This window comes from Alnus glutinosa, chromosome 3 (assembly GCF_958979055.1).
Source record: "Alnus glutinosa chromosome 3, dhAlnGlut1.1, whole genome shotgun sequence".
NCBI lineage: Eukaryota > Viridiplantae > Streptophyta > Magnoliopsida > Fagales > Betulaceae > Alnus > Alnus glutinosa.
Genome location: NC_084888.1, coordinates 6139835 through 6160377, shown reverse-complemented (window position 1 = coordinate 6160377; position 20543 = coordinate 6139835). Strand labels below are relative to the sequence as shown.

General features: G+C 38.0%; 1 pseudogene; it reads left to right on the top strand.

Moving 5' to 3' along the window:
* Positions 1-1265: 1265 nt before the first annotated feature.
* Positions 1266-6542, top strand: LOC133862757 (protein DETOXIFICATION 35-like; annotated as a pseudogene).
* Positions 6543-20543: the final 14001 nt, after the last annotated feature.

The following is a 20543-nucleotide window of genomic DNA, read 5'->3' as shown; positions in this document are numbered from 1 at the left end:
CTACCCAGGATTTTTGATCACCCTCTTGAGACGAACCACACAGAGCAGTACCTGGTTCAGTGTCGGGTAAACCACCCTGGGCTGTCTCCTTGGTCTCCTTCATCTCTTCGGCGGCAGCTACTGCAACCTGACCGGTTCCTCCATCAGTGGCCTCTCGACGTTTCCGGGCCTGAAGTTCGTTCCACCAGTCCGGGTAGCCGTGTAGTTTGAAGCAATTGTCACGGGTGTGTTTCAGGTTGCTGCAGTGGGAGCACTTCGTCCCATCAGAGGAAGACGCACGCGACTTTGAGGTGGTACCAGCCTTCCCATTAGCCAGAGAGAGAGACCGGTTAGGACCTGGAGTTGAGTGTCCAGGCTTGAAGCCCTTTGAGGCCAGAACGGCACCTGAATTGTCGGAGGAGCCATTGTTGCTCATAACAGTTTGCCGGACAGCCTCTCGGTGGACGTGAGCATATGCTTGCTCAATTGTAGGAAACGGTCTCATCTGGAGTATGTCACTTCTAATATTATCAAGCTTATCATCGAGGCCATCCAAGAATGAGTAAACTCGGTCTTCTTGCAGCATGTCATTATAGCGCTGAATATCACCAGCGCATTCCATTGGGTTTGGGCGACGGAAATCGATCTCGCGCCATAACCCTTGGAGATCAGTAAAGTACTTTTCAAGAGAACCACCCGCTTGTTTCAAACGGGTCACCCGTCGTCGGAGATCATACACCTGAGACGTATCGCTTCCATCAAAATAAGTAGTAGCTATAGAATCCCATACCTGTTTTGCAGTCTGAAACCAAATAAAGTTGCTGATTAGTGATGGGTCCATGGAGTTAATAAGCCATCCTTTAACGATGGCGTTGTCTGTGCGCCATTTACGGAAGGATGGATCATTCGGAGGAGGTTGAACGATGTCACCGTTAATGAATCCCAATTTGTCTTTGCCGGAGATGTACATCTCAACAACTTGGGACCAAAGAGCATAATTGAAGCCGTCCAATTTGATGCCAATTGGAGCAGCAACACTGTCGAGGGTCTGGGTAGGGGCTGAAGTTTTGTTCAGAACTTCAGTCATTCGGGTAGTTAACTCAGTGATGATGGCCGTGGAGTGAGGATCATTGGCTTGACTGGATTCTGCATGAGGTGCAGGGGTGAGGGTTCCGGGTTCTGCCATGATTGCAGAAGCAGGGGTTGCGGCGGCAGCAAAATAAGGTTAGAGAAACAACTTAGGTTGAAGGGAAAAACTACAGAGGATCGCAACATGCTCTGATACCATGTTTCAGGTTATGGAAAAAAATATATTTCGTATTTCCTCTCACATGTTTACAATGACTATGGGGTAATTTTATACAAGAAACTTTCTATGTTAGTCTACGTAACATTGGGCAAGAATCAAGGCTGACCCTCGTAACAGGGGATATACAATCAGAGATCTTCCCATAATCTCTCTTCCTAGAATCTGATTCTTTCTATAATCAACTCACGCCAACAGAGAGTGGATTCGATGAGGGGAGTGTAAGAAAAGAAAAGGGGGGAGGCAGAAAATAAAATAGAGTTGCTGGAGAGGAGCAAGAGGAGGAAAGTCAAGTTGTAAATGGCGGTGGCTGGGTCCCAACACCGCCGATCACCATGAGTCTCATAATTTGAAACTGTCGAGAGCTTGAAAACCTTCGGACGATTTGAGACATTTTCCAAATGGTAAAGGAAAAAAAAGCCTGAGTTTTTGTCTCTTACGAAAAAAAAAAAAAAAAAAACTGCAATATCATTTGAATTATTCTTAATTATGGCCATTCGGAATGGGCAAAGAGAAAAATTGTGTGAGCTATTAGAACACTTAAGATATTTCAATCCAGTTTACTAAACACTTCAATAATAGGTGACCCGTTAATAAAATAATTTTACGTTGAAACAAACGCAGCCTAATAAAACTTGTCCCTTGTATTTGCAAGTTACTAATACAAAGTTGTCGATACTTGGTCATAGCACAAACTTTGATTTCCCAACAAATAACTGAAAACTAATTTTTTTTTCTCCCTTAGAGGAGAATCAGTCATCATCTCTATCTCTTATATGGCTAATTTCCTTTAATGGCCAGCCTGAATTATGGCTACTAAATACTTTTGCAAAAAAATTCCAATTGAAAAACAAGAAAAGGGAGATCAAGATTTCTTCATATTCATTCAATCTAACCCCTCAAAGGGGAAAACCAGGACAAAAGGGTGCATTAAAAACTGCAAAAATAGGGGAGAAACAAGCAAATGAGGTACTCGAAGCAGAGGAAAGGAGTAGTTCATCCTCTGCAGGATCATCACCTAGGCAAGCATCGCCATTGATAGATGGCACCACAGTATTGGAAGCCCTGGAGCTCCACCATGCTCCCACAAAGCTGATTGGGACCAATGCTGGAGATTATCCTTCCATAAGAAATTTTGAAGACGTAAAGTATGTATGTTATTCAGAGACCACAAAGCTATGGGCAATTGCAGGCCCTATAGCATTTAACATTTGGTGCAATTATGGGATTAATTCGTTTACCAATATCTTTGTTGGGCACCTCGGAAATGTGGAGCTCTCTGCCGTTGCCATTTCCCTGAATGTCATTTCAAACTTCTCTTTGGGCTTCCTGGTTAGCTTCTTCCTGAGCTTTAACTTTTTCTTGATTGGCTTTATGTGTTATCACTGCCCTTGATGCAGCACGTACAAAGGAAGAACAACAGAAAATAAAGATAAATTCTATGTTTAAGAGAGTCTCATTGACCAATAATGGAGTTTTGTAGAGTCTCACCACTGAAGAGAAAATGAATCACACCTCAAAAAGAGAAAACTCATTTATTAATAATTTTAGTAAAAACTAGAATAATTCTCATTCATAATTTGTTCATCAGAGCATTATATAGGCCATCTACTTATTCTAGTGGAATTAGGATAAAAGAGAACTACTACCTAAAAGATAACATAAAGGATAAGATAAATCCATACAAGTTCAGAATTACTAATACTACTTCGAAAATAACATTGTATAGCTAGGAGATCTTCCAGAATACAAGTTCTTCTTGCAAATGGACTTGGGAGTGCAAAACATCTTGCAGATGGAGTTGTAGTACAACACGACTTACTTCCCTTACGTATAGATTTCTCATGCTAATTGCATTATTCTTGCAAATGGAAATTTTCGAGTACCTTGCCTCTATACTTGTACAAACACTTTGTTAGGTCTTAGAAATTGACCATATTCGATGATCAAAACTTGGGTTGTAAAACTTTTCAACACGTACCTAAGCCTTTTGGTATAAAAAGTCGACTTTTTGTTTAAATTGTAAAACTGTCACTTCAGCCGTTACCAACCGTGCTAACAAAATTCCTCGATAACGACTTCAAGGATTAACCCAAGAGCACCGCCACCTTGACAGGCTAACGCTGGCTATTCTAGTGAACTCCCCAAGAGCATCGTCACCATGACGTGTTGACGCTGGATGTTCCAAGGACTTCCAGAGAGCTCTGTCACCTGGTCTGTGCTGACACTTTGAGATGTCACTGAAAATTAGCAATGAAACCCTAGTGACCGTGTTGACTCAATTTGGGTTGTCTTACGCCAGGGCAAAATCTGCAATAAAAAAGCAACCTTTTTACACGTTGAATGAGACTTTTTCCCTATCCTATAAATAGAATAAGATGATCATTTTGTAGGTGTCTAGAATAAGCTTTAGCCTTAAAACTTCTTGTGAGGATTCCATTGCTTCACCTTTATGAGCCAAGAGAGTTTTGTTTAGAGCCATTATATTGTAGCTTTCCATCTCTTAGAGTTTGTTTATTTCAAACCACATCCGTTACACTTTCTTCAACCATTTGAAGTCTACCGGAAGATGGTAAGGAGTTCATATAAAGAAGATATATAAAGAAGACTGGTCAGTGAGGAGCTAGAGCCTATCGGGGAGATAGGGGGGCAAGCGGGAAGCTTGACTGCGTACTGACCGTCTTAGTAATTTTACATGGGTTGTAAGTTTTACAATGCCTGTACATTGTGTCTTTTTTAGTGATTGATCTCCAGGGTTTAACTGTCCTAAAGTGCTTTTACCTTTAAGGTTCTCAAAGGGTTGCCACTTCATAATCAAAATTTCTGTGTTGATTTGTGGTTTATGTTTATATAGCAATTTACGGTTTTCTTATGCTTGTTGTTGTGGGTTTGGATTCCGGTACGTTTCACCCTTCCTTGAAAAATAAAAGATTACAAAGCAAAAGACAATAAACATAATATGGTTGTAGATGAAATAACTTTGTACTCGATCTGTTATATTCCTGCATCAACCCTTATGTATGAACATTTTGTTTAGTTGCATGCTATTGTTTTTTTCCTCTGTTGTCACATGGTTAAACCATTAATGTCATGTTTAATAGTCTCTTACGATGGCAAAAATTATCTCACCAATCCGTGGTTATAAAACGAAATCACAGCTTGGTATGGGAAGTGCACTAGAGACAATATGTGGTCAGGCATTTGGTGCTGGGCAAGTGGAAATGCTAGGCGTATATATGCAACGTTCTTGGATAATTCTATTTGCCACCTGCTTCTTCATATTGCCCCTTTACATATTCGCCACGCCAATCCTAAAGCTCCTTGGACAAGAAGATGACATTGCAGAACTTGCTGGAAAGTTCTCTATACAGATTATCCCTTAAATGTTTTCACTTGCTTTAAACTTTCCTACGCAAAAGTTCTTGCAGACGCAGAGCAAGGTAGGAATTCTAGCATGGGTTGGTTTTGTGGCTTTAATTGTACACATTGGCATCCTATATCTCTTCATTAATGTGTTTGGCTGGGGTACTGCTGGTGCTGCTGCGGCCTATGACATCTCGATGTGGGGAGTTGCTTTGAGTCAGATGGTTTATGTTGTTGGTTGGTGCAAGGATGGGTGGAAGGGTTTGTCATGGTTAGCCTTCAAGGAGATTTGGGCTTTTGTGAGACTCTCCATTGCTTCAGCTGTGATGCTTTGCCTAGAGATTTGGTATTTCATGACGATAATTGTTCTCACTGGACAACTTGATGATCCTGTTATTGCAGTTGGCTCCCTTTCAATCTGGTGAGATAACAGTTAGAGCCATTAAAAAGTTCTGACATTATTAAACATGTTTTTCCAAACTACACTAAATCTTTCATAAGAAAATATTCAGTAACATGTTTGAAAAGTACCTAAACCATTCTTAGTAAAATCAGATGTGAGATTTGTGTTAGGTTTCATTAATTTCACTAAACATTTCATGTCGGCAGTGCTAACATTCAAATATGCCGTAGTAATATGGCTTTCAAATGCTCTTTTCTGAATCTATGGCTAATCAATTTTTTAATTTTTGTTCTGTTTATAATGTTTCAGCATGAATGTGAATGGGTGGGAAGGCATGTTGTTTATTGGCGTATATACAGCTATCAGGTAGACTTTCATTTTTCTTCAACATCTTATGTTAATCTTCTTGGCTCATGAATTACATATATTTTTTTTTTATTCATTTTCAGTGTTAGGGTTTCCAATGAGCTTGGATCTGGACACCCCAGAGCAGCAAAGTACTCGGTCATTGTCACAATCGTTCAATCTCTCCTCATTGGGATTTGCTTCGCATCCATTATCTTGCTTACTAGAGACCATTTTGCTGTCATCTTTACTGACAGCAAAGAGATGCAGCATGCTGTTTCTCGGTTAACATTCCTTCTTGGCATAACCATGGTACTCAATAGTGTGCAGCCAGTTATATCAGGTAAAAGAAATAGCTAACAGTAGAATTATCCATACAAATGTTGTCTAGTACAGGAAAACATGCAATAATCATGCTATTTTTTCAGGTGTTGCTGTTGGAGGAGGCTGGCAAGCTTTAGTGGCTTATATAAACTTGTTTTGTTACTACATTATAGGGCTCCCTTTTGGCTTTCTTCTCGGTTACAAAACTGAATTAAGGGTGGAGGTAAAGTGTCACTTTGATTAACTACGTACATCAAGAAGTCATTTTAATAGTGAAACTAAAGCCGTAAACCAACAATATGAACCTTTACTGAAACATATTGGTTATGCTAACTTTATAATTTGTTTACAGCATATCATGTTCAGAAACAATGTGATTGTTGTACTCTCATATCATACATATACTTTGATTGCTTTATCTATTTATTGCAGTCATAGTACGTAGTATAGAAAAATAATTTGATTTTTTTCTTCTCTGTTTTAAAGTTTACAATGAGCATTGTTGCTGTAGGGAATCTGGATTGGCATGATACGTGGGACATTCTTGCAGACACTGATCCTCTTGTTTATCACTTATAAAACCAACTGGAATAAGGAGGCAAGATTCCTTAGACAATACCTATACATTTTCAACACAAGAACTAGAGAAGTTGCATGTGGAATGCTGACATATTAAAACTTTTACAAAATCTAACTATGAGGATCAAGCAAATGTCATATCATCTTTGTCTTTAATCATTTAAATTGGAATTGCAGGTAGAACAAACATCAGTATGGGTGAGGAAGTGGAGCGGACAAGATGAAGGATTTGATACAACTTAACGCTCGATCGAGTGCCACCTTTGATTTTCAGAATTCCATACTACGTACTAATGCCAAGCATGACACTGTAGAATTTTGTTACTTATGACTCAATATTTCATTTAAAATGTACAGAGAAGTCTAAGCCAACCACAATGTATAGTATGGTCAACATTCAAAACTGAATGAAATCATGGCTGCAGAGTTATTGTGTAAAAATGGAAATCCCATGTTGCTAAGAAGAGCATATAAAATTATGAATTGTAGTTGGAGTTTTGTATGTAGGTATTGCTGTTAAAGGAATTTATAGTAGCTCCAACCCAAGTAAGAGCTTTTGCCCATGGCGATCATTTCACATATTAAGTACAGTATTTTTTTATATTTTTTTTGGTGACAAGTTATTGAGATTTGAGTTTGAGATTGAGAATTTCACTTGGATGTAATGGGATTTAAATTGAGTTGAATTTGCAAGTATGGTAAGTGTTGGAGATAATTAATGACTCATATTCATCATGAGTGTTAGGGGTGTACAAGCGGGTAGTTATTAACCGCCTAATAACCGCTAAGGCGCTAACCGTCTAGAACAAGAAGGTTAGCGGTTGTAGGGGTAGGCGGAGGCGGAGGCGAAAATGGTTAATAACCACTATCCACTAACCACATACCCTTATATACCTAAAAGAAACTCACGCCAAAACAGAGACGATAGCTGCCAAGTTTGAGGGAATCCACTAACTGTATAATTGCTTTTGTAGATAGTTGAAAAAACGACTAACCGCCTAGGGCATGAAGGTTAACAGTTTTATGGGTAGGTGGAGGCGGTGGAGACAGTTAATAACCACTAACTACTTACCCTTATAACTACATAAAATAATAATAATAATATACAAACGACGTCGTTTTGATGCGTTTGATATAGAGTTTTCGTTTTGAGTTTAATGAAATTGATATTTATTCATAATAAAAATAAAAATATTCTTGAGCTTTTTTATATTTCACTTATTTAAAAATGGCCATAAACCATCTAAAATAGGTCCTAAAAAGAGGTTCAAGGAATGCCCAAAACACCAAAATATGCCAATTTCTAAAAAGTCGTTGTGCAGTGCGATCATAAGTTCTAATAACTGTTAACCGGAGGTTATTTTAAAACCGTTAACCACCTAAGGCAGAACAGTTGCGGTTACAAAAAATTTAATCACCCCATGAGGCGATTGCGGTTAGCGATTAAAGGCAATAACCGCTAATCGTAACTGTTTGTATACCCTTAATGAGTGTATACTATTCCCTAGGTACGAAGGAAGTTTGAGTCCAAATGACCTTCAAGTTAGTTGACAGACAATTGTCAAAAAAGATTTTGTTCTGAATACCTTTCCTTGTGAGAGTTGCTTACTTTATATAGAAACCGTCAAGCTAATTACAAGGTTGAAAATCAGCCATTACATCGGACTATGTAAGGTAAGAATAAACGCCTATCAATTATATGCCTATATACAATATACTCTTCTATATATAACTAGACTAAATAAGGTAGAATATATACTGCCTTAATAGACTAGGCTAGCACATATCTAGCTGTCAATTCTGCTAACATCCCCCCTCAAATTGATGCTGGGCGATCAAGAAGCATCAATTTGTCAATTAGGATCTGATGGCGAGGACGAGAGAGAGCCTTGGTGAAGGCATCAGCGGTTTGGTGTTCAGTTGAAATGTGTGGAAGAATAATCTTCTGGCAAGCAAAGGCTTCACGAATGGAATGACAATCCACTTCAATATGTTTGGGACGCTCATGAAAAAGGGGATTGGCAGCAATCTGAATAGCACTGGTATTATCAGCATCGCCAAGAAACATACACCAACCCGTAACAGAACGACGAGTATCCGCACAAACCAGCCCAGTTGGCATCACTAAAACCCTCCAACTATAAAGAATTCCCTGAAGGAAAAACAAGCCGCAACCAAATGTCCCTTTGAGATATCAAAGAAGACGACGGACAGAGGCCAAATGTGTCTAGCATGGAGCTTGCATAAATTAACTGACCTGCTGAACAACAAACAAGATATCAGGTCGAGTAATGGTCAAATAATTCAAACTGCCTACCAGCTGCCGATACATCGAAGGATCAGATAAGGAATCACCACCCGCCTAATGCAGCTTCAAATTAACCTTCATAGGTGTAAGAACTGAATTATCGTCTTGAAGGCTGGCTAAAGAAAGAAGTTATTCGGTATACTTATGCTGATGTAAGTGCATGTCATTCGGACGATGTTGAACCTCAAGCCCAAGAAAATACTGCAGTGGACCAAGATCTTTCATATGAAACGAAGATTTGAGGCCTTGTTGGAGTTGCTCAATTAACTAGAGATCAGATCCAGTGATCACAATATCATTGACATACATGAGAAGTATAACGATCCCAAGGGCAGTCTTGTGAAAGAAGAAAAAGGAGTCATATTGACTCTGAGTAAAAGTGAAATCCAGTAGAGTAGTATGAAACTTCTCAAACCATGCTCGCAGTGCTTGCTTCAAACCTTACAGAGACCGCTTCAAGACAGGATCAGGTGGTGGTTCAGAGGAAGGAAGAGGCAGTGGGCGCCGTCGCTGATACACAATACTTGGCTTAAAATGAGATGGAGTACTAGACATATCATCAAAAGGAGGAAGCGAAATAGAGGAAGAAACAGGATGAGTACGAGATGGAAAGAAATATTGATTTAAAAAATAAAAATCACTTTGTAAGAAATACGAAGCTTGTTAGCATCCGCATCATAACACACAAACCCTTTATGAGAGTTACTAGGGGTGGGTATCGGGGGAATCGGGGACGATAGGGGGTTTGCCTCCTACCGTCCCAACTTTGTCGGTGAAGTCGGTAATTTCACCGACTTCTTTCCGATATCTCATATTTCGACCGTTATCGTCACCGGTTAATCGGTGACGGTAATGGTCGGTAATCAGTTAGAGGGAGGTCAGACATTCATATAATATGAAGTAGAATCTTAACCCATATACATCTAGATTAGATTAAAAGAAAGAAGAAGAATAAGAAGAAGATGGCTAGTTAATAAGGTTCTCTCTTCAAATCAGGCCACAAGTAGTTGATCCACCTCAATCTGCCGCTCTTCCCAGTGTTCCCACACCTTTACAGACCTACCAATTTATCATATGGAAATGGACCATTAGAATTTCACCATTTCTTCTTAACAATGCAAAAAGACTTGTTAGTTTAAGGGACAAGAAAACAAAATTACCAGCTTGCTTAGGTACAGAGCTCCAACACCCATAACCATATTTAGTAATATGCCTGAGAAGCTTCTCATCTTCCTTAGGTGACCACAGGCCTTTCCTTAGCTTCATTGTAGCAGAAGTCAGAAGATGAAAGATGCATCGAAATTGGAAAGTGGCAAGCTGGCTACAAGGAGGTGGGTTTTGAGCGTGGACAAGGAAATCAAGTTGCTTATGTCCTTAATTGACCGAATGGCTTGTTCTCAATTTCTCAACCAGGTTTGGGTTGACACGTGGCCCGAGTTCTTAACAGGAAGTCTCTGAAATGATTTTACCTCAATGAATATATAAAAGTCCAGTTTCTTTTCAAAAAAGAAGGATGACACTTTTGGTTCTACAAGAAAGAGGGAAAGGAAGTGTAACTTGGATTTTTTTTTTTTCTTTTCTTTTTATTAGATGGGAAGTATAATTACATTTGTAAAATCTCTGTAGCCGTTTTAGTTACTTTAAGACTTGCACGGCGCACAACTCGTGGAGAGTGGAAATACTTTAAGACTTGCACGCGTCCAGTGATTGAGTTGACGCCCACGCCATGATCTACGGCAAAGATGGTTCACGGTGAGCAAGAATTTTTAATCATATTTTTCAATACGAAAACATGACTCATTATGCAGCAAGTGGATTAGTGGAGTAAGAATTTTTATGATTTATTTTTAAGTAGGCTACTAGGCTGTCAACTAGTTTTCATAGGCAATCATTATAGCAGAAGATGGAGGGAAAGGAAGTGTAACTAGGGCAGTGTAACTAAGACTGCAGGCACACACTGTAAACTGTAAAGTACAAACCTCCACGGTCATTCGGTCAAGCTTGTAAACTGTAAACTGCAGGTGGTAAAGGCAGATGATTTTTCATCCTACCAGGGGTAAAATGGGAAGTAAAAACAGAAGAACAAGCAAGCTTGTTCAACACGCTCAAACCAAAAGACAAGACATCTGCCAAAAAGCCTGGGCGTTGGACAGTCTTCGTACAACATGTAGGAGGGAACTTGGGAGAAGGGAAAAAGGGGATTTCAAACGGGCCTAAATCTTTTTTTAAACCATTGTGCTTTAAATGAGTGTCGTGGTGTCAGACTAAGACGTGCAAAAACCGTGTTTTTAAGCCCCAAAGTCTCTGACTAAGAAATAAGGCATAAAACTTTAAATAATAATAATAATAATAATAAGACATAAAAGAACAAAGACTTTGGTTTAGTTTACCCTTAAAAGTGACTCACGACTCGGCAAGAGATTGAGAAAGAATGAGTTTCAGTGACGATGTGGGCAACAACAAGAGAGAAACAGAGAACCAGCTTTTCAGCTTTTCAACAAGAGAGAACAAAAGATACCATATAATAATTAAACTTAATTTTAATATCCATACTTCTCAAAACACAAAATAAATACTTTAGTACCCATATTAAATAGTAAATAGCAACATTCGATTTTATCACCTCAATTTTCAAATTAAACTAAACAACATTCTATTCCTTTCAATTGATACCTGCAATGATAAAAAAAATCAAAACATAAGCATAGTGATCAATCAAAAAATACTACAAACTAAATATTAAGTAAAATGAAAATATGGAAAAAATAAAAAATAAAAAAATACCATTACCTGAAAAAAGACATCATTCGACAAAGTACATCATCCAAGCCTTAATCCGCGTCATATGTGATGGAATTGGACATTATTTCTACCACAATAAATTATTTAAAGAATTAATAAAATCAATGAATAATTAAAACAGTTAACAAAATATGAAATTTATATTGTTACCATTACCTGAATCAAGCTTGTAGCTCTCTTCATCTTCAACGTTAGACAAGTATGACTTGTGTGCACTAATGGGAGAAGATCTTAACCAATTTTGAGTACATACAAGAGTCTCAACTGTTTTTAGAGCCAAGAAACTCCGATAAGGATCTATCACACGACCCACAGTGCTAAATGCTGACTCGGAAGCAACCGTGGTAATTGGAATTGCCAATACATCTCGCGCTATCTCATCGAGGATTGGAAACTTTGTTGAATTTACCTTCCACCACATTAAAATATCAAAAGTTTCACTAGGTGTCTCAACATCCTCCAAAAAATATTGTTCTATTTCTGTCTTACATTGCATCAAATTTTGAGATGCCCGAAATGAATGAAAATTATGTAAAAAAAAGTAGTTCTAGACCTAGAACTACCAACTAATGTTGTCCCACTCCGCACTTCATCATTTGATAATATAGACCCACTTCCAACATTTTTAGAACCACATGCGTAGTGATCATATAACCGACCCAATACCCACTTCAGTTGAGAGTCAATTCTTTTCGCTTTCTCAGCACCAAAACTAAGCCGGAACCAATATTTCAAACCAGCCATCTTATAACATGGATCAAGCAAACTAGCCACAAATAACAACAGGTTAATCTTTTCAACATCTCCCTAATACTTATCATATTTCACTTTCATTATGTTCACCATGGTATTCAACAATGGATCACTACTTTCAGAATATTCTGTCAAACATGAATAAATAGAACAACGTACGTCGAAATATAAGTTGGAAGTTGAATGCAAGGAACCAAAGATTTGCATTGTGACATCATAAAACACATGCAAGAACTTAATAAAGTGACGAATATTATACCAATCATCATCTGTCGGAGAACCTAACCCTTTTTTTCCCGCACCATCGTCGTACAAATAGTCTAAAAAATGTCCATCTTCGTCTATCATAAGTTCAAATGCCCTTTGGTGTTTCTTCGCCACCTCCAACATGGTATAAGTAGAGTTCCATCTAGTGGGAACATCAAGTGTCAAGGAAGCATTGCATTCAATGTTTTTTCTTTCTGCACAAGACTTAAAGAGGGCCAATCTTTGGGGGGAGGACTTCACATACTTCACCATATTTCGGATATTTATGATTGAATCGTCAACATTTTTCAAACCCTCATGCACAATTAGATTAAAAATATATGTAGAACACCTCACATGAATAAACTCATGACGACAAACAACTTCTTTATTGGCCATAGTTCTTTTTTAAAACTAATCAATTGCAGTATCATTAGCACTTGCATTGTCAACTGATATTGTCAATATCCTATGAATACCCCATTCAACCAAACACTCTTCTAATTCCCTTGCAATTGTTTGCCCCTTATGATCTGTCACTTGACGAAATGCTAATATCCTTTTGTGATATTTCTAATTAGTATCAATTAAATGTCCAGTGATACACATATAATTCTTATTCTGAATTGAAGTTCATGTGTCAGTGGTCAAGCAAACCCTTTGACCAGTCTTAAAAAACGTGTTTTTTAGAATGTTTTTATCCTTCATATACAGTTTGACACAATCATTCATCACTGTATATTGAGAATGAACCTTAAATCGAGGCTCAAGAACCCTGAGTAATTTCTGAAATCCCTTTCCCTCCACGATCATGAAAGGCATTTCATCAATAATAATCATTTCACAAAGTGTCTCCCTAATAACCTTCTCAGAATACTTGGCAATCATGAGGTCGTTACCACTACCACCATGTCCGGCCCCAAAAGTGAACTTAGATTGAGACCTATCATGTTTAGATTTTAGGCTCTTGTACTTTTGACATGAGTTCACATGATACAACATAGATGAGGTGCCATTGATTTTTGGATGACATTTATAGGGAGTCCCACAATAATTGCAATGTGCCACGGAATCATCATTAGGGATACTTTTATCTCTAGTGAAATGGTCCCATGCTGCAGATTTGTTTGAAACATTTCTTTTTTTCCTAGGGAGTGGTGGTCATCCACCATGACCATCACCACTAACTGGCATAGATTCAGCAGCAGATGTTTCTACATCCTCAATCTCTATTGGAGTCACTGGAGTGTCATCAATCTCTATGGGAGTCACTGGAGTGTTCAGAGGAGAAGATAGATGACAATAAACACTATCCAATGAAGGTGTGCCTAGAGGTGAATCAATCTGTAATTGATTAACAACTAAAAATTAATAGTATTCTTTATTAAGGTGAACAAACATGATACACTATTTTTATTTTTATTTTGTAAGTAAGAAAAATATCATTAAAAAATGTAAAGCGCAGTTAAGTACATAGGGAAACATGATGCACTAGAAAATCATTAAAATAAGCTATATAAAATACAAGCTAAATAATAATAATAATAATAATAATAATAATAATAATAATAATAATAATAATAATAATAAATCATTAGATCAATATTGATTAACAATATTTACTGTTAAAATATGTCGTACTTAACATAAAGTCATGGGTTAACAATAAATTAAGAATATTTAAGTCTTTTAACACAATATCACAAGATGTACTGCTTTAAGCTTTTTAACACAAAGTCATGGTTAATTCATAGTTAGTTCATGACCCAAAAAAGAAAAAGAAAAATTGAGATTGACAATTTAACACACTGCGTGAGGGATTGACATTGCGTGGAAAGTAAAAATTCTTTGAGACTTGCACGCGTCCAGAGTCGCCCACGTCGCACAGCTCCAAAGACAATGGTGTCAGTCTTGTATATGATGCTCAATGCTCATGTATTATTAAAAGAAAAGAAAAGTAAAATGCTAGAAAGTTTTTAAGAGTCATGGACGAGTCAAAGTGTCAAACATTAAGTGATGAATATATAAGATGCGGCGAGGAAAGTTCTAATTCAATTCAATGAGAACTTTTGAACTAAGAAGGCGTGTGTTTTACTCTTTGTAAACGCATAACGGTGTCGTTTTTATTAAATAATTTTTATTTTTATTTTCAGAAATAAGATTGTCAGTTTGGTCGGTACAAAAACCGGCTTCCCAGAATCCATTTCAACTACCGACCGAACCGACGTCGGTAGCTAAATTCTATACCGCCTACCGGCCGCTAGTTGTCGGTGGCGGCTTGGTGTCAACGCGGTGACGGTCGGTGGGCGGGGCCGATCTGCACAGGACTAAGAGTTACTATAGCCAAGAAAAGTACACTGAACAGATTGAGCAGCAAGCTTGTGACGTTCAATGGGAGGTAAGTGAACAAGACAAATGCAACCAAAAACATGCAGAGAATTATAATCAGGAGGAACACCAAACACACGAGAATATGAAGAATCAAGATGCAAGGTAGGAGAAGGCAGACGATTAATCAAATATATAGTCGTAGATAATGCTTTTTCCCAAAACCTAGGAGGGACATAAGATTCAAGCATCAATGTACGAACAACATCTAAAAGATGTCTATACTTACACTTGACGATGCCATTCTGTTGAGGGGTGTAAGGGCACGAACGTTGAGAGAGAAAACCCTTATGTGAAGAAAATATTGAAAAGCATGAGACATGTATTCTCCTTCAGAGTTAGATGGTAAGATCTTAATACAGGTAGAAAATTGGGTTTCTACATAGGCAACAAAAGTTTAAAAGGTTGAAAACACATCAACTTCAGAACGAAGAAAATAGACCCACGTGAAACAATTGTAATCGTTAATAAATGTCACAAAATACATGTATTGAGCATGAGAAAGAACATGACTCATACCCCAAACATCAGAATGAATAATTTCAAAACACGTAGAAGCACGACTACCTTGCAAAGGAAAATGTAAAAATTTGTTTTTTCCAAGTTTACAAGGGGCACAATCAAAAGACAAGGAAAAAAAATGCATTTGTATTACTCAAATAACCATGTTTCATAAGATGTGTCAAAATTACAAAGTTGGGATGACCAATATCTTATGCCAAAAATGACGATTATTATTAGCAATAGCAGAACAACCAACAGAAATTGAACGAGGAATGGAAAATGACTGAAGAGGAAAAATACATCCCACTTTTGGCCCCTTCGCTATGTCCTGTCCTGACGCTTGATCCTGCACACGACAACCAAAACGATCAAAATGAAGAGAGCAAGTTTCTTTTACTAATTGTCCAACAGAATTGAGATTGTTAGATAAATCAAGAGACACGAAAACATTAGTAAAGGAAGACCCCAGATTTCCAACCGCAGTAATAGGAAGAGTACTGCCTGAATATGTTGCTCACCATCATACTTACAAACATCATGTAAAGTTACCGGGCTGCCAGTCATGTGACTAGAAGCCGCATAGTCAATTAAACAAGGAGAAGTAAGGAGATGTTTATTACCTTAGAGACCAAGAGCAGAAAGGGTGGAAATAATCATCTGTTGAACCTGGTCAGGAGTAATGTTAGAAGAACCCGAAACAGTAGGCTGAGCAGAAGATGTAGGCATAAAAGTGGACTGAACAACAATATGAAAAGCAGGAGTGTATCGATCTGAGGGCGTACACGAAAATCCTTAATGATATAACCCTCCGTCTTGCAATGTTTTGCAATATGCCTAATTTCCTTGCAACTATAATACTGTGGCAGAGACCTAGAACGTCCTCTACCTTGAGCAGTAGGCCACATTAATCATCTCAGAGCAAGGCCAAGCTGAGAGCTGAGACACTGTTCTTCACGCAAGAGTTCACCCAAGCAAATCTCCAAAGATGGAACATGTGTGCGATTGATTAACCCAGCTCGTGCACTTTCAAACTCGGGTTGGAGCTTCATCAAGAATTGATCCCGCTAGCCCTTAGAGTGAACTGCTTGTGGCGCTGCTAAAGCTTATTTGGGAACCTGAGAATGCACCAACCCAAAATAATCACTCCATAAATTAATAAAATTGGAATAAAATTGCTCAATAGAGAGGTTCCCTTGGCGATAGTTTTCGATGTCTAACTCCAATTGAAACTTTCGAGCAGAATTATCTTGGTAATAAATTCGCGGAAGGTAATTCCACATAGTCTTAACAATAGTGAACCCATGAAGATTGTTAACCATATGAGGTTCAATAGAGCTGAGTAGCCAGGAAGCAATTTTGGCATCCCTGCCTTCCCATAAACTAAGTTCCTGGGATCAGTTGGAGCCATAGAAGACCCATCCAAATGACCCTATAACTCTTTCACTTTCACAAACATCCTGAACTGGAATTCTCAACTGGCGTAGTTCTTACCATAAAAGCGAACAATAGAATTTTCTCCTAAAATTCCCAACTGGCGTAGTTCTTGCCATAAAAGAGAATAATAGAATTTTTTCTTGACATAATAACCACAAAAAAAAAAAAGAAAAAAAAATTGACAAAACAAAGAAATAACAACATTTACTGGGACAGGATGATCGAGCAACACTTCCCAACAACACCAGAATTGTAAAAACCCAAACCAGAATGTGACAAGTGTAGAAAAAAAAAATCCAACAACACCAGAATTGCCACAACCCAAATCATGACAGTTGCAAAAAAAAATTCCGACAACCAAACCAGAAAACGACAGTTGCAGGAAAAAAAAAATCGAACAACACCAGAATTACGATAGCCCAAGCCACGAGAGTTGCAGGAAAAAAAATTCAACAGTCACACACCTAAACCAGAATCGCGGTAGAAAATATAATCAGGAAGTATAAAATCTGATTCACCGGAAACGCTCCAAGACTGAACAGGACTTGCCAACAACCACCAAGAATTCTTCACAACCAGAAACACTCCAGCTGACAGCCACCAAGCAATGTAAACTCCTGCTACCCTCGAAAACTACCAAAAAACCAAGAAACCAAGGATTCGGCCAAGCTATGAAAAAACCACGAAAATAATTTGGGGCTCTGATGCCATGTCAAAAATGGTTTTGTTCTGAATATCTCTCATTGTGAGAGTTGCTTACTTTATATAGAAACTATCGGGCTAATTACAAGGCTGAAAATCAGCCATTACATCGGACTATGTAAGGTAAGAATAAACGCCTATCAATAATATGCATATATACAATATACTATTCTATATATAGTTAGGCTAAATAAGGTAGAATATATGCTACCTTAATAGACTAGGCCAGCACATATCCAACTGTCAATTCTGCTAACAACAATGCCCAAAGATTGCGAGCAATTGAAGACATGTTAGAGTTACCATATTCTAGTGTAGAAAGATTGTTTGATGTATGCAATGGTTGGTACCAAACCTAATTTGGCACATGCAGTTAACATGGTTAGTGAGTGGAATTTCAGGTATTTGAGAGGTTTTATGGATTATGTTTACACTATTTATAACTAAAGTTGAATACATGGCTGTGAATGCAGCTGCTAAGGAAGCACTATTGGTAAAGGCGCTGATTAAGGAGCTTAGTATAAAGCAAGATAGAATTCAGTTACATTGTGATAGTTAGAGTGCCATTTACTTGGCAAAAAACTAGGTGTATCATGCAATAACTAAGTATATAGATGTAAGGTTTCACAAGATACTTAAGAAAGTTCACACTTCTGATAATACAATTGACATGTTGACAAAGCCTACTCCTACTAATAAGTTCAAGCATTGCTTAGACTTGATAAATGTTTCACAATGCTAAAAAGGAGACATTCCCTAACCTGTTGGTTCAAGGTACATACATGAGGTTATGATATTTTTAAATAGATGAATATTTGCCAATGAAGAGATTATTGGAAAAAGTGACTCATATTCATAATAAGTGTTACATTATTCTCTAAGTCCAAAATAACTTAGAGGTACCCTCCACCTCACCCCTTGTTGAAGGGGTTGCCTTTATTCCCTTGGGAGGGGTGGGTGGAGATCGCTTCCACTACACCACACCCTATGTAACGCCCTCAAAATTAATTAATTAGTAATTAATCTCGAAGTGTCACCACTAAACCATAATCGAGATTAAAGCAGCGAAAATTCTTTTTATTTATTTTTATTTTTTGTAATTATAAACATTAATTATTGCAATCAGAGCATCTACTAAGCAACCATCACGTTACATAACAATCATACACAATGTCTATCCCCACCACACAGTATATCTAAGCTACATCTTAATACATCAAAATTATCTTAAATCATTAAGTTTGCAACTTTACCCGAAGGCACAAATTACCATGAGTGGTCTATGAGATTCCATAATAAGTCCTCAAGGGATATGATGTTGATAATATCACGCCAAGCAATCACATATACCTTGAGATCATCCTTGCTTAAATCCTAGTGTTGGCTCTTTGTAAAACAGATTGGTTTACAAGTGGGAAAAAAATGAAATAGTAAGTCTACAACTTAGTGAGTAGATCACATAGTTATGCAATGAACCCTATAATTTTGAAACATAAGACTAAAATCATACATGCAACAATATCTCTCAATATGGTAAGGTAGAAAACCATGTTGATGCAAAAGTATACAATATATATAATTACAACACACGTCAGAACTCTCTCCACTAAGGCCTATCTGTACCCATAACCCTCTTATGGTGAGGTTTATGCGCCCTGTGGGACATATGGTACAATACTGGTACCCCAATAAAGCACAATAGCTAACCACCACCCTCTAGTTGCTCGATTGGGTTGATATCCTGGTTGTGCACCCACCTAATGATGCCGCAAGTGTGAGCTTCATCCATGGGTTGTTGCATTAGTCACCGTAACTCTCAAATCTAGAGTAGAAACTCACATACACAAGAATTCAATAATTAGGCCGTAGGGTTAGTTTCTATAGTCTAGTATGCTCATGCCACAAATTTGTTTCTCATTATTAAATAAAAACTGGTCATGTCACACAAGCACATTACTATTTCATTTCCATGCATGAAAGAGTAGCATTGAGAGTCACACAATCATTCATTTCTTTTCTTTTTTTTTTAAAAAAGGGTTAAATACAATTCACCCCCCCAAAGTTGTACCCCTTTTTCAATTCGGCCTCCAATGTTTAAAATTTGCAATGTGCCCAAACAAAGTTTCCCAATTTGTCAATGTGGCCAATCCGTTAGTCTTTTCCGTTTGCTCTGACGGAAAAGGTATCACGTGCATAAGTTTAGCTTCTTCATTTTGCTCTCACCTAGACGCGGTCAATTACCGAATTGACCTTGAAAAACTTCAAACACCACACCTAGTTATCCACCAGAAGGACCACCAAACAACATAGAAGTCACCAGAGACCATATCAACCGCTGATAGCTGAAGCTCTTCTCCATTTGACCCTCGCTGTCAATTACCAGAGAGCTGAAGCTCTTCCCCAACTCTCGGATTCGCTTGCCTCAGGTTCTTTTGATATCGGCGTTTGAGGTAGCTGGATATACACAAGGACAAAACAAAAACAAGAAAATTCCTATTTGGTCCATTTGTATATATTATTTATGTAGGATGCCAACTTTGAAGAGTCACCAAAGAGGACTGGAGGATAAGAACAAGAGGGGCAAACTAACCCAGAAATCGTCGTCGTTTCACGGACTAAATCCTGTTTCTATGGCAGTGGAGCTTCGCCGGCCAAAAACGCTGCCAGATTTGCTCTCCTCTAAGAACGTGGTCAGAACAACAGCACAGGAGGGACAACCACGGTTGACGAAGTTGCTGCTAAACGTGACGATCCATGGCTAACTGTAGTTGAGTGGTGGCCTAGCTAGTACCAGATTAAGATTGTTCTTCTTTTGAATTTGTCTGTGTGTAATTAGGTTTGGGTTTTAGATTTTTTGAACATTTTCAAAGCTTGCAAAATTTCAATCACAATCAATTAAGAACTTTGTATAGTTAAACTTTGTCCCGTTCTATTCGTTGTCCATCGCAATGGGGTTGGGATATTCAATTTGGATTTACCCTGTTTACATCCGGTAATAATGAGAAGACAAACTAGCAGATGATCCTTGTCTTTAAATTGTTTAAAACATGCTTGAATTTTTTTAAGGTCAATTCGGTAATTGATCCCATCTAGGTGAGGATGATATG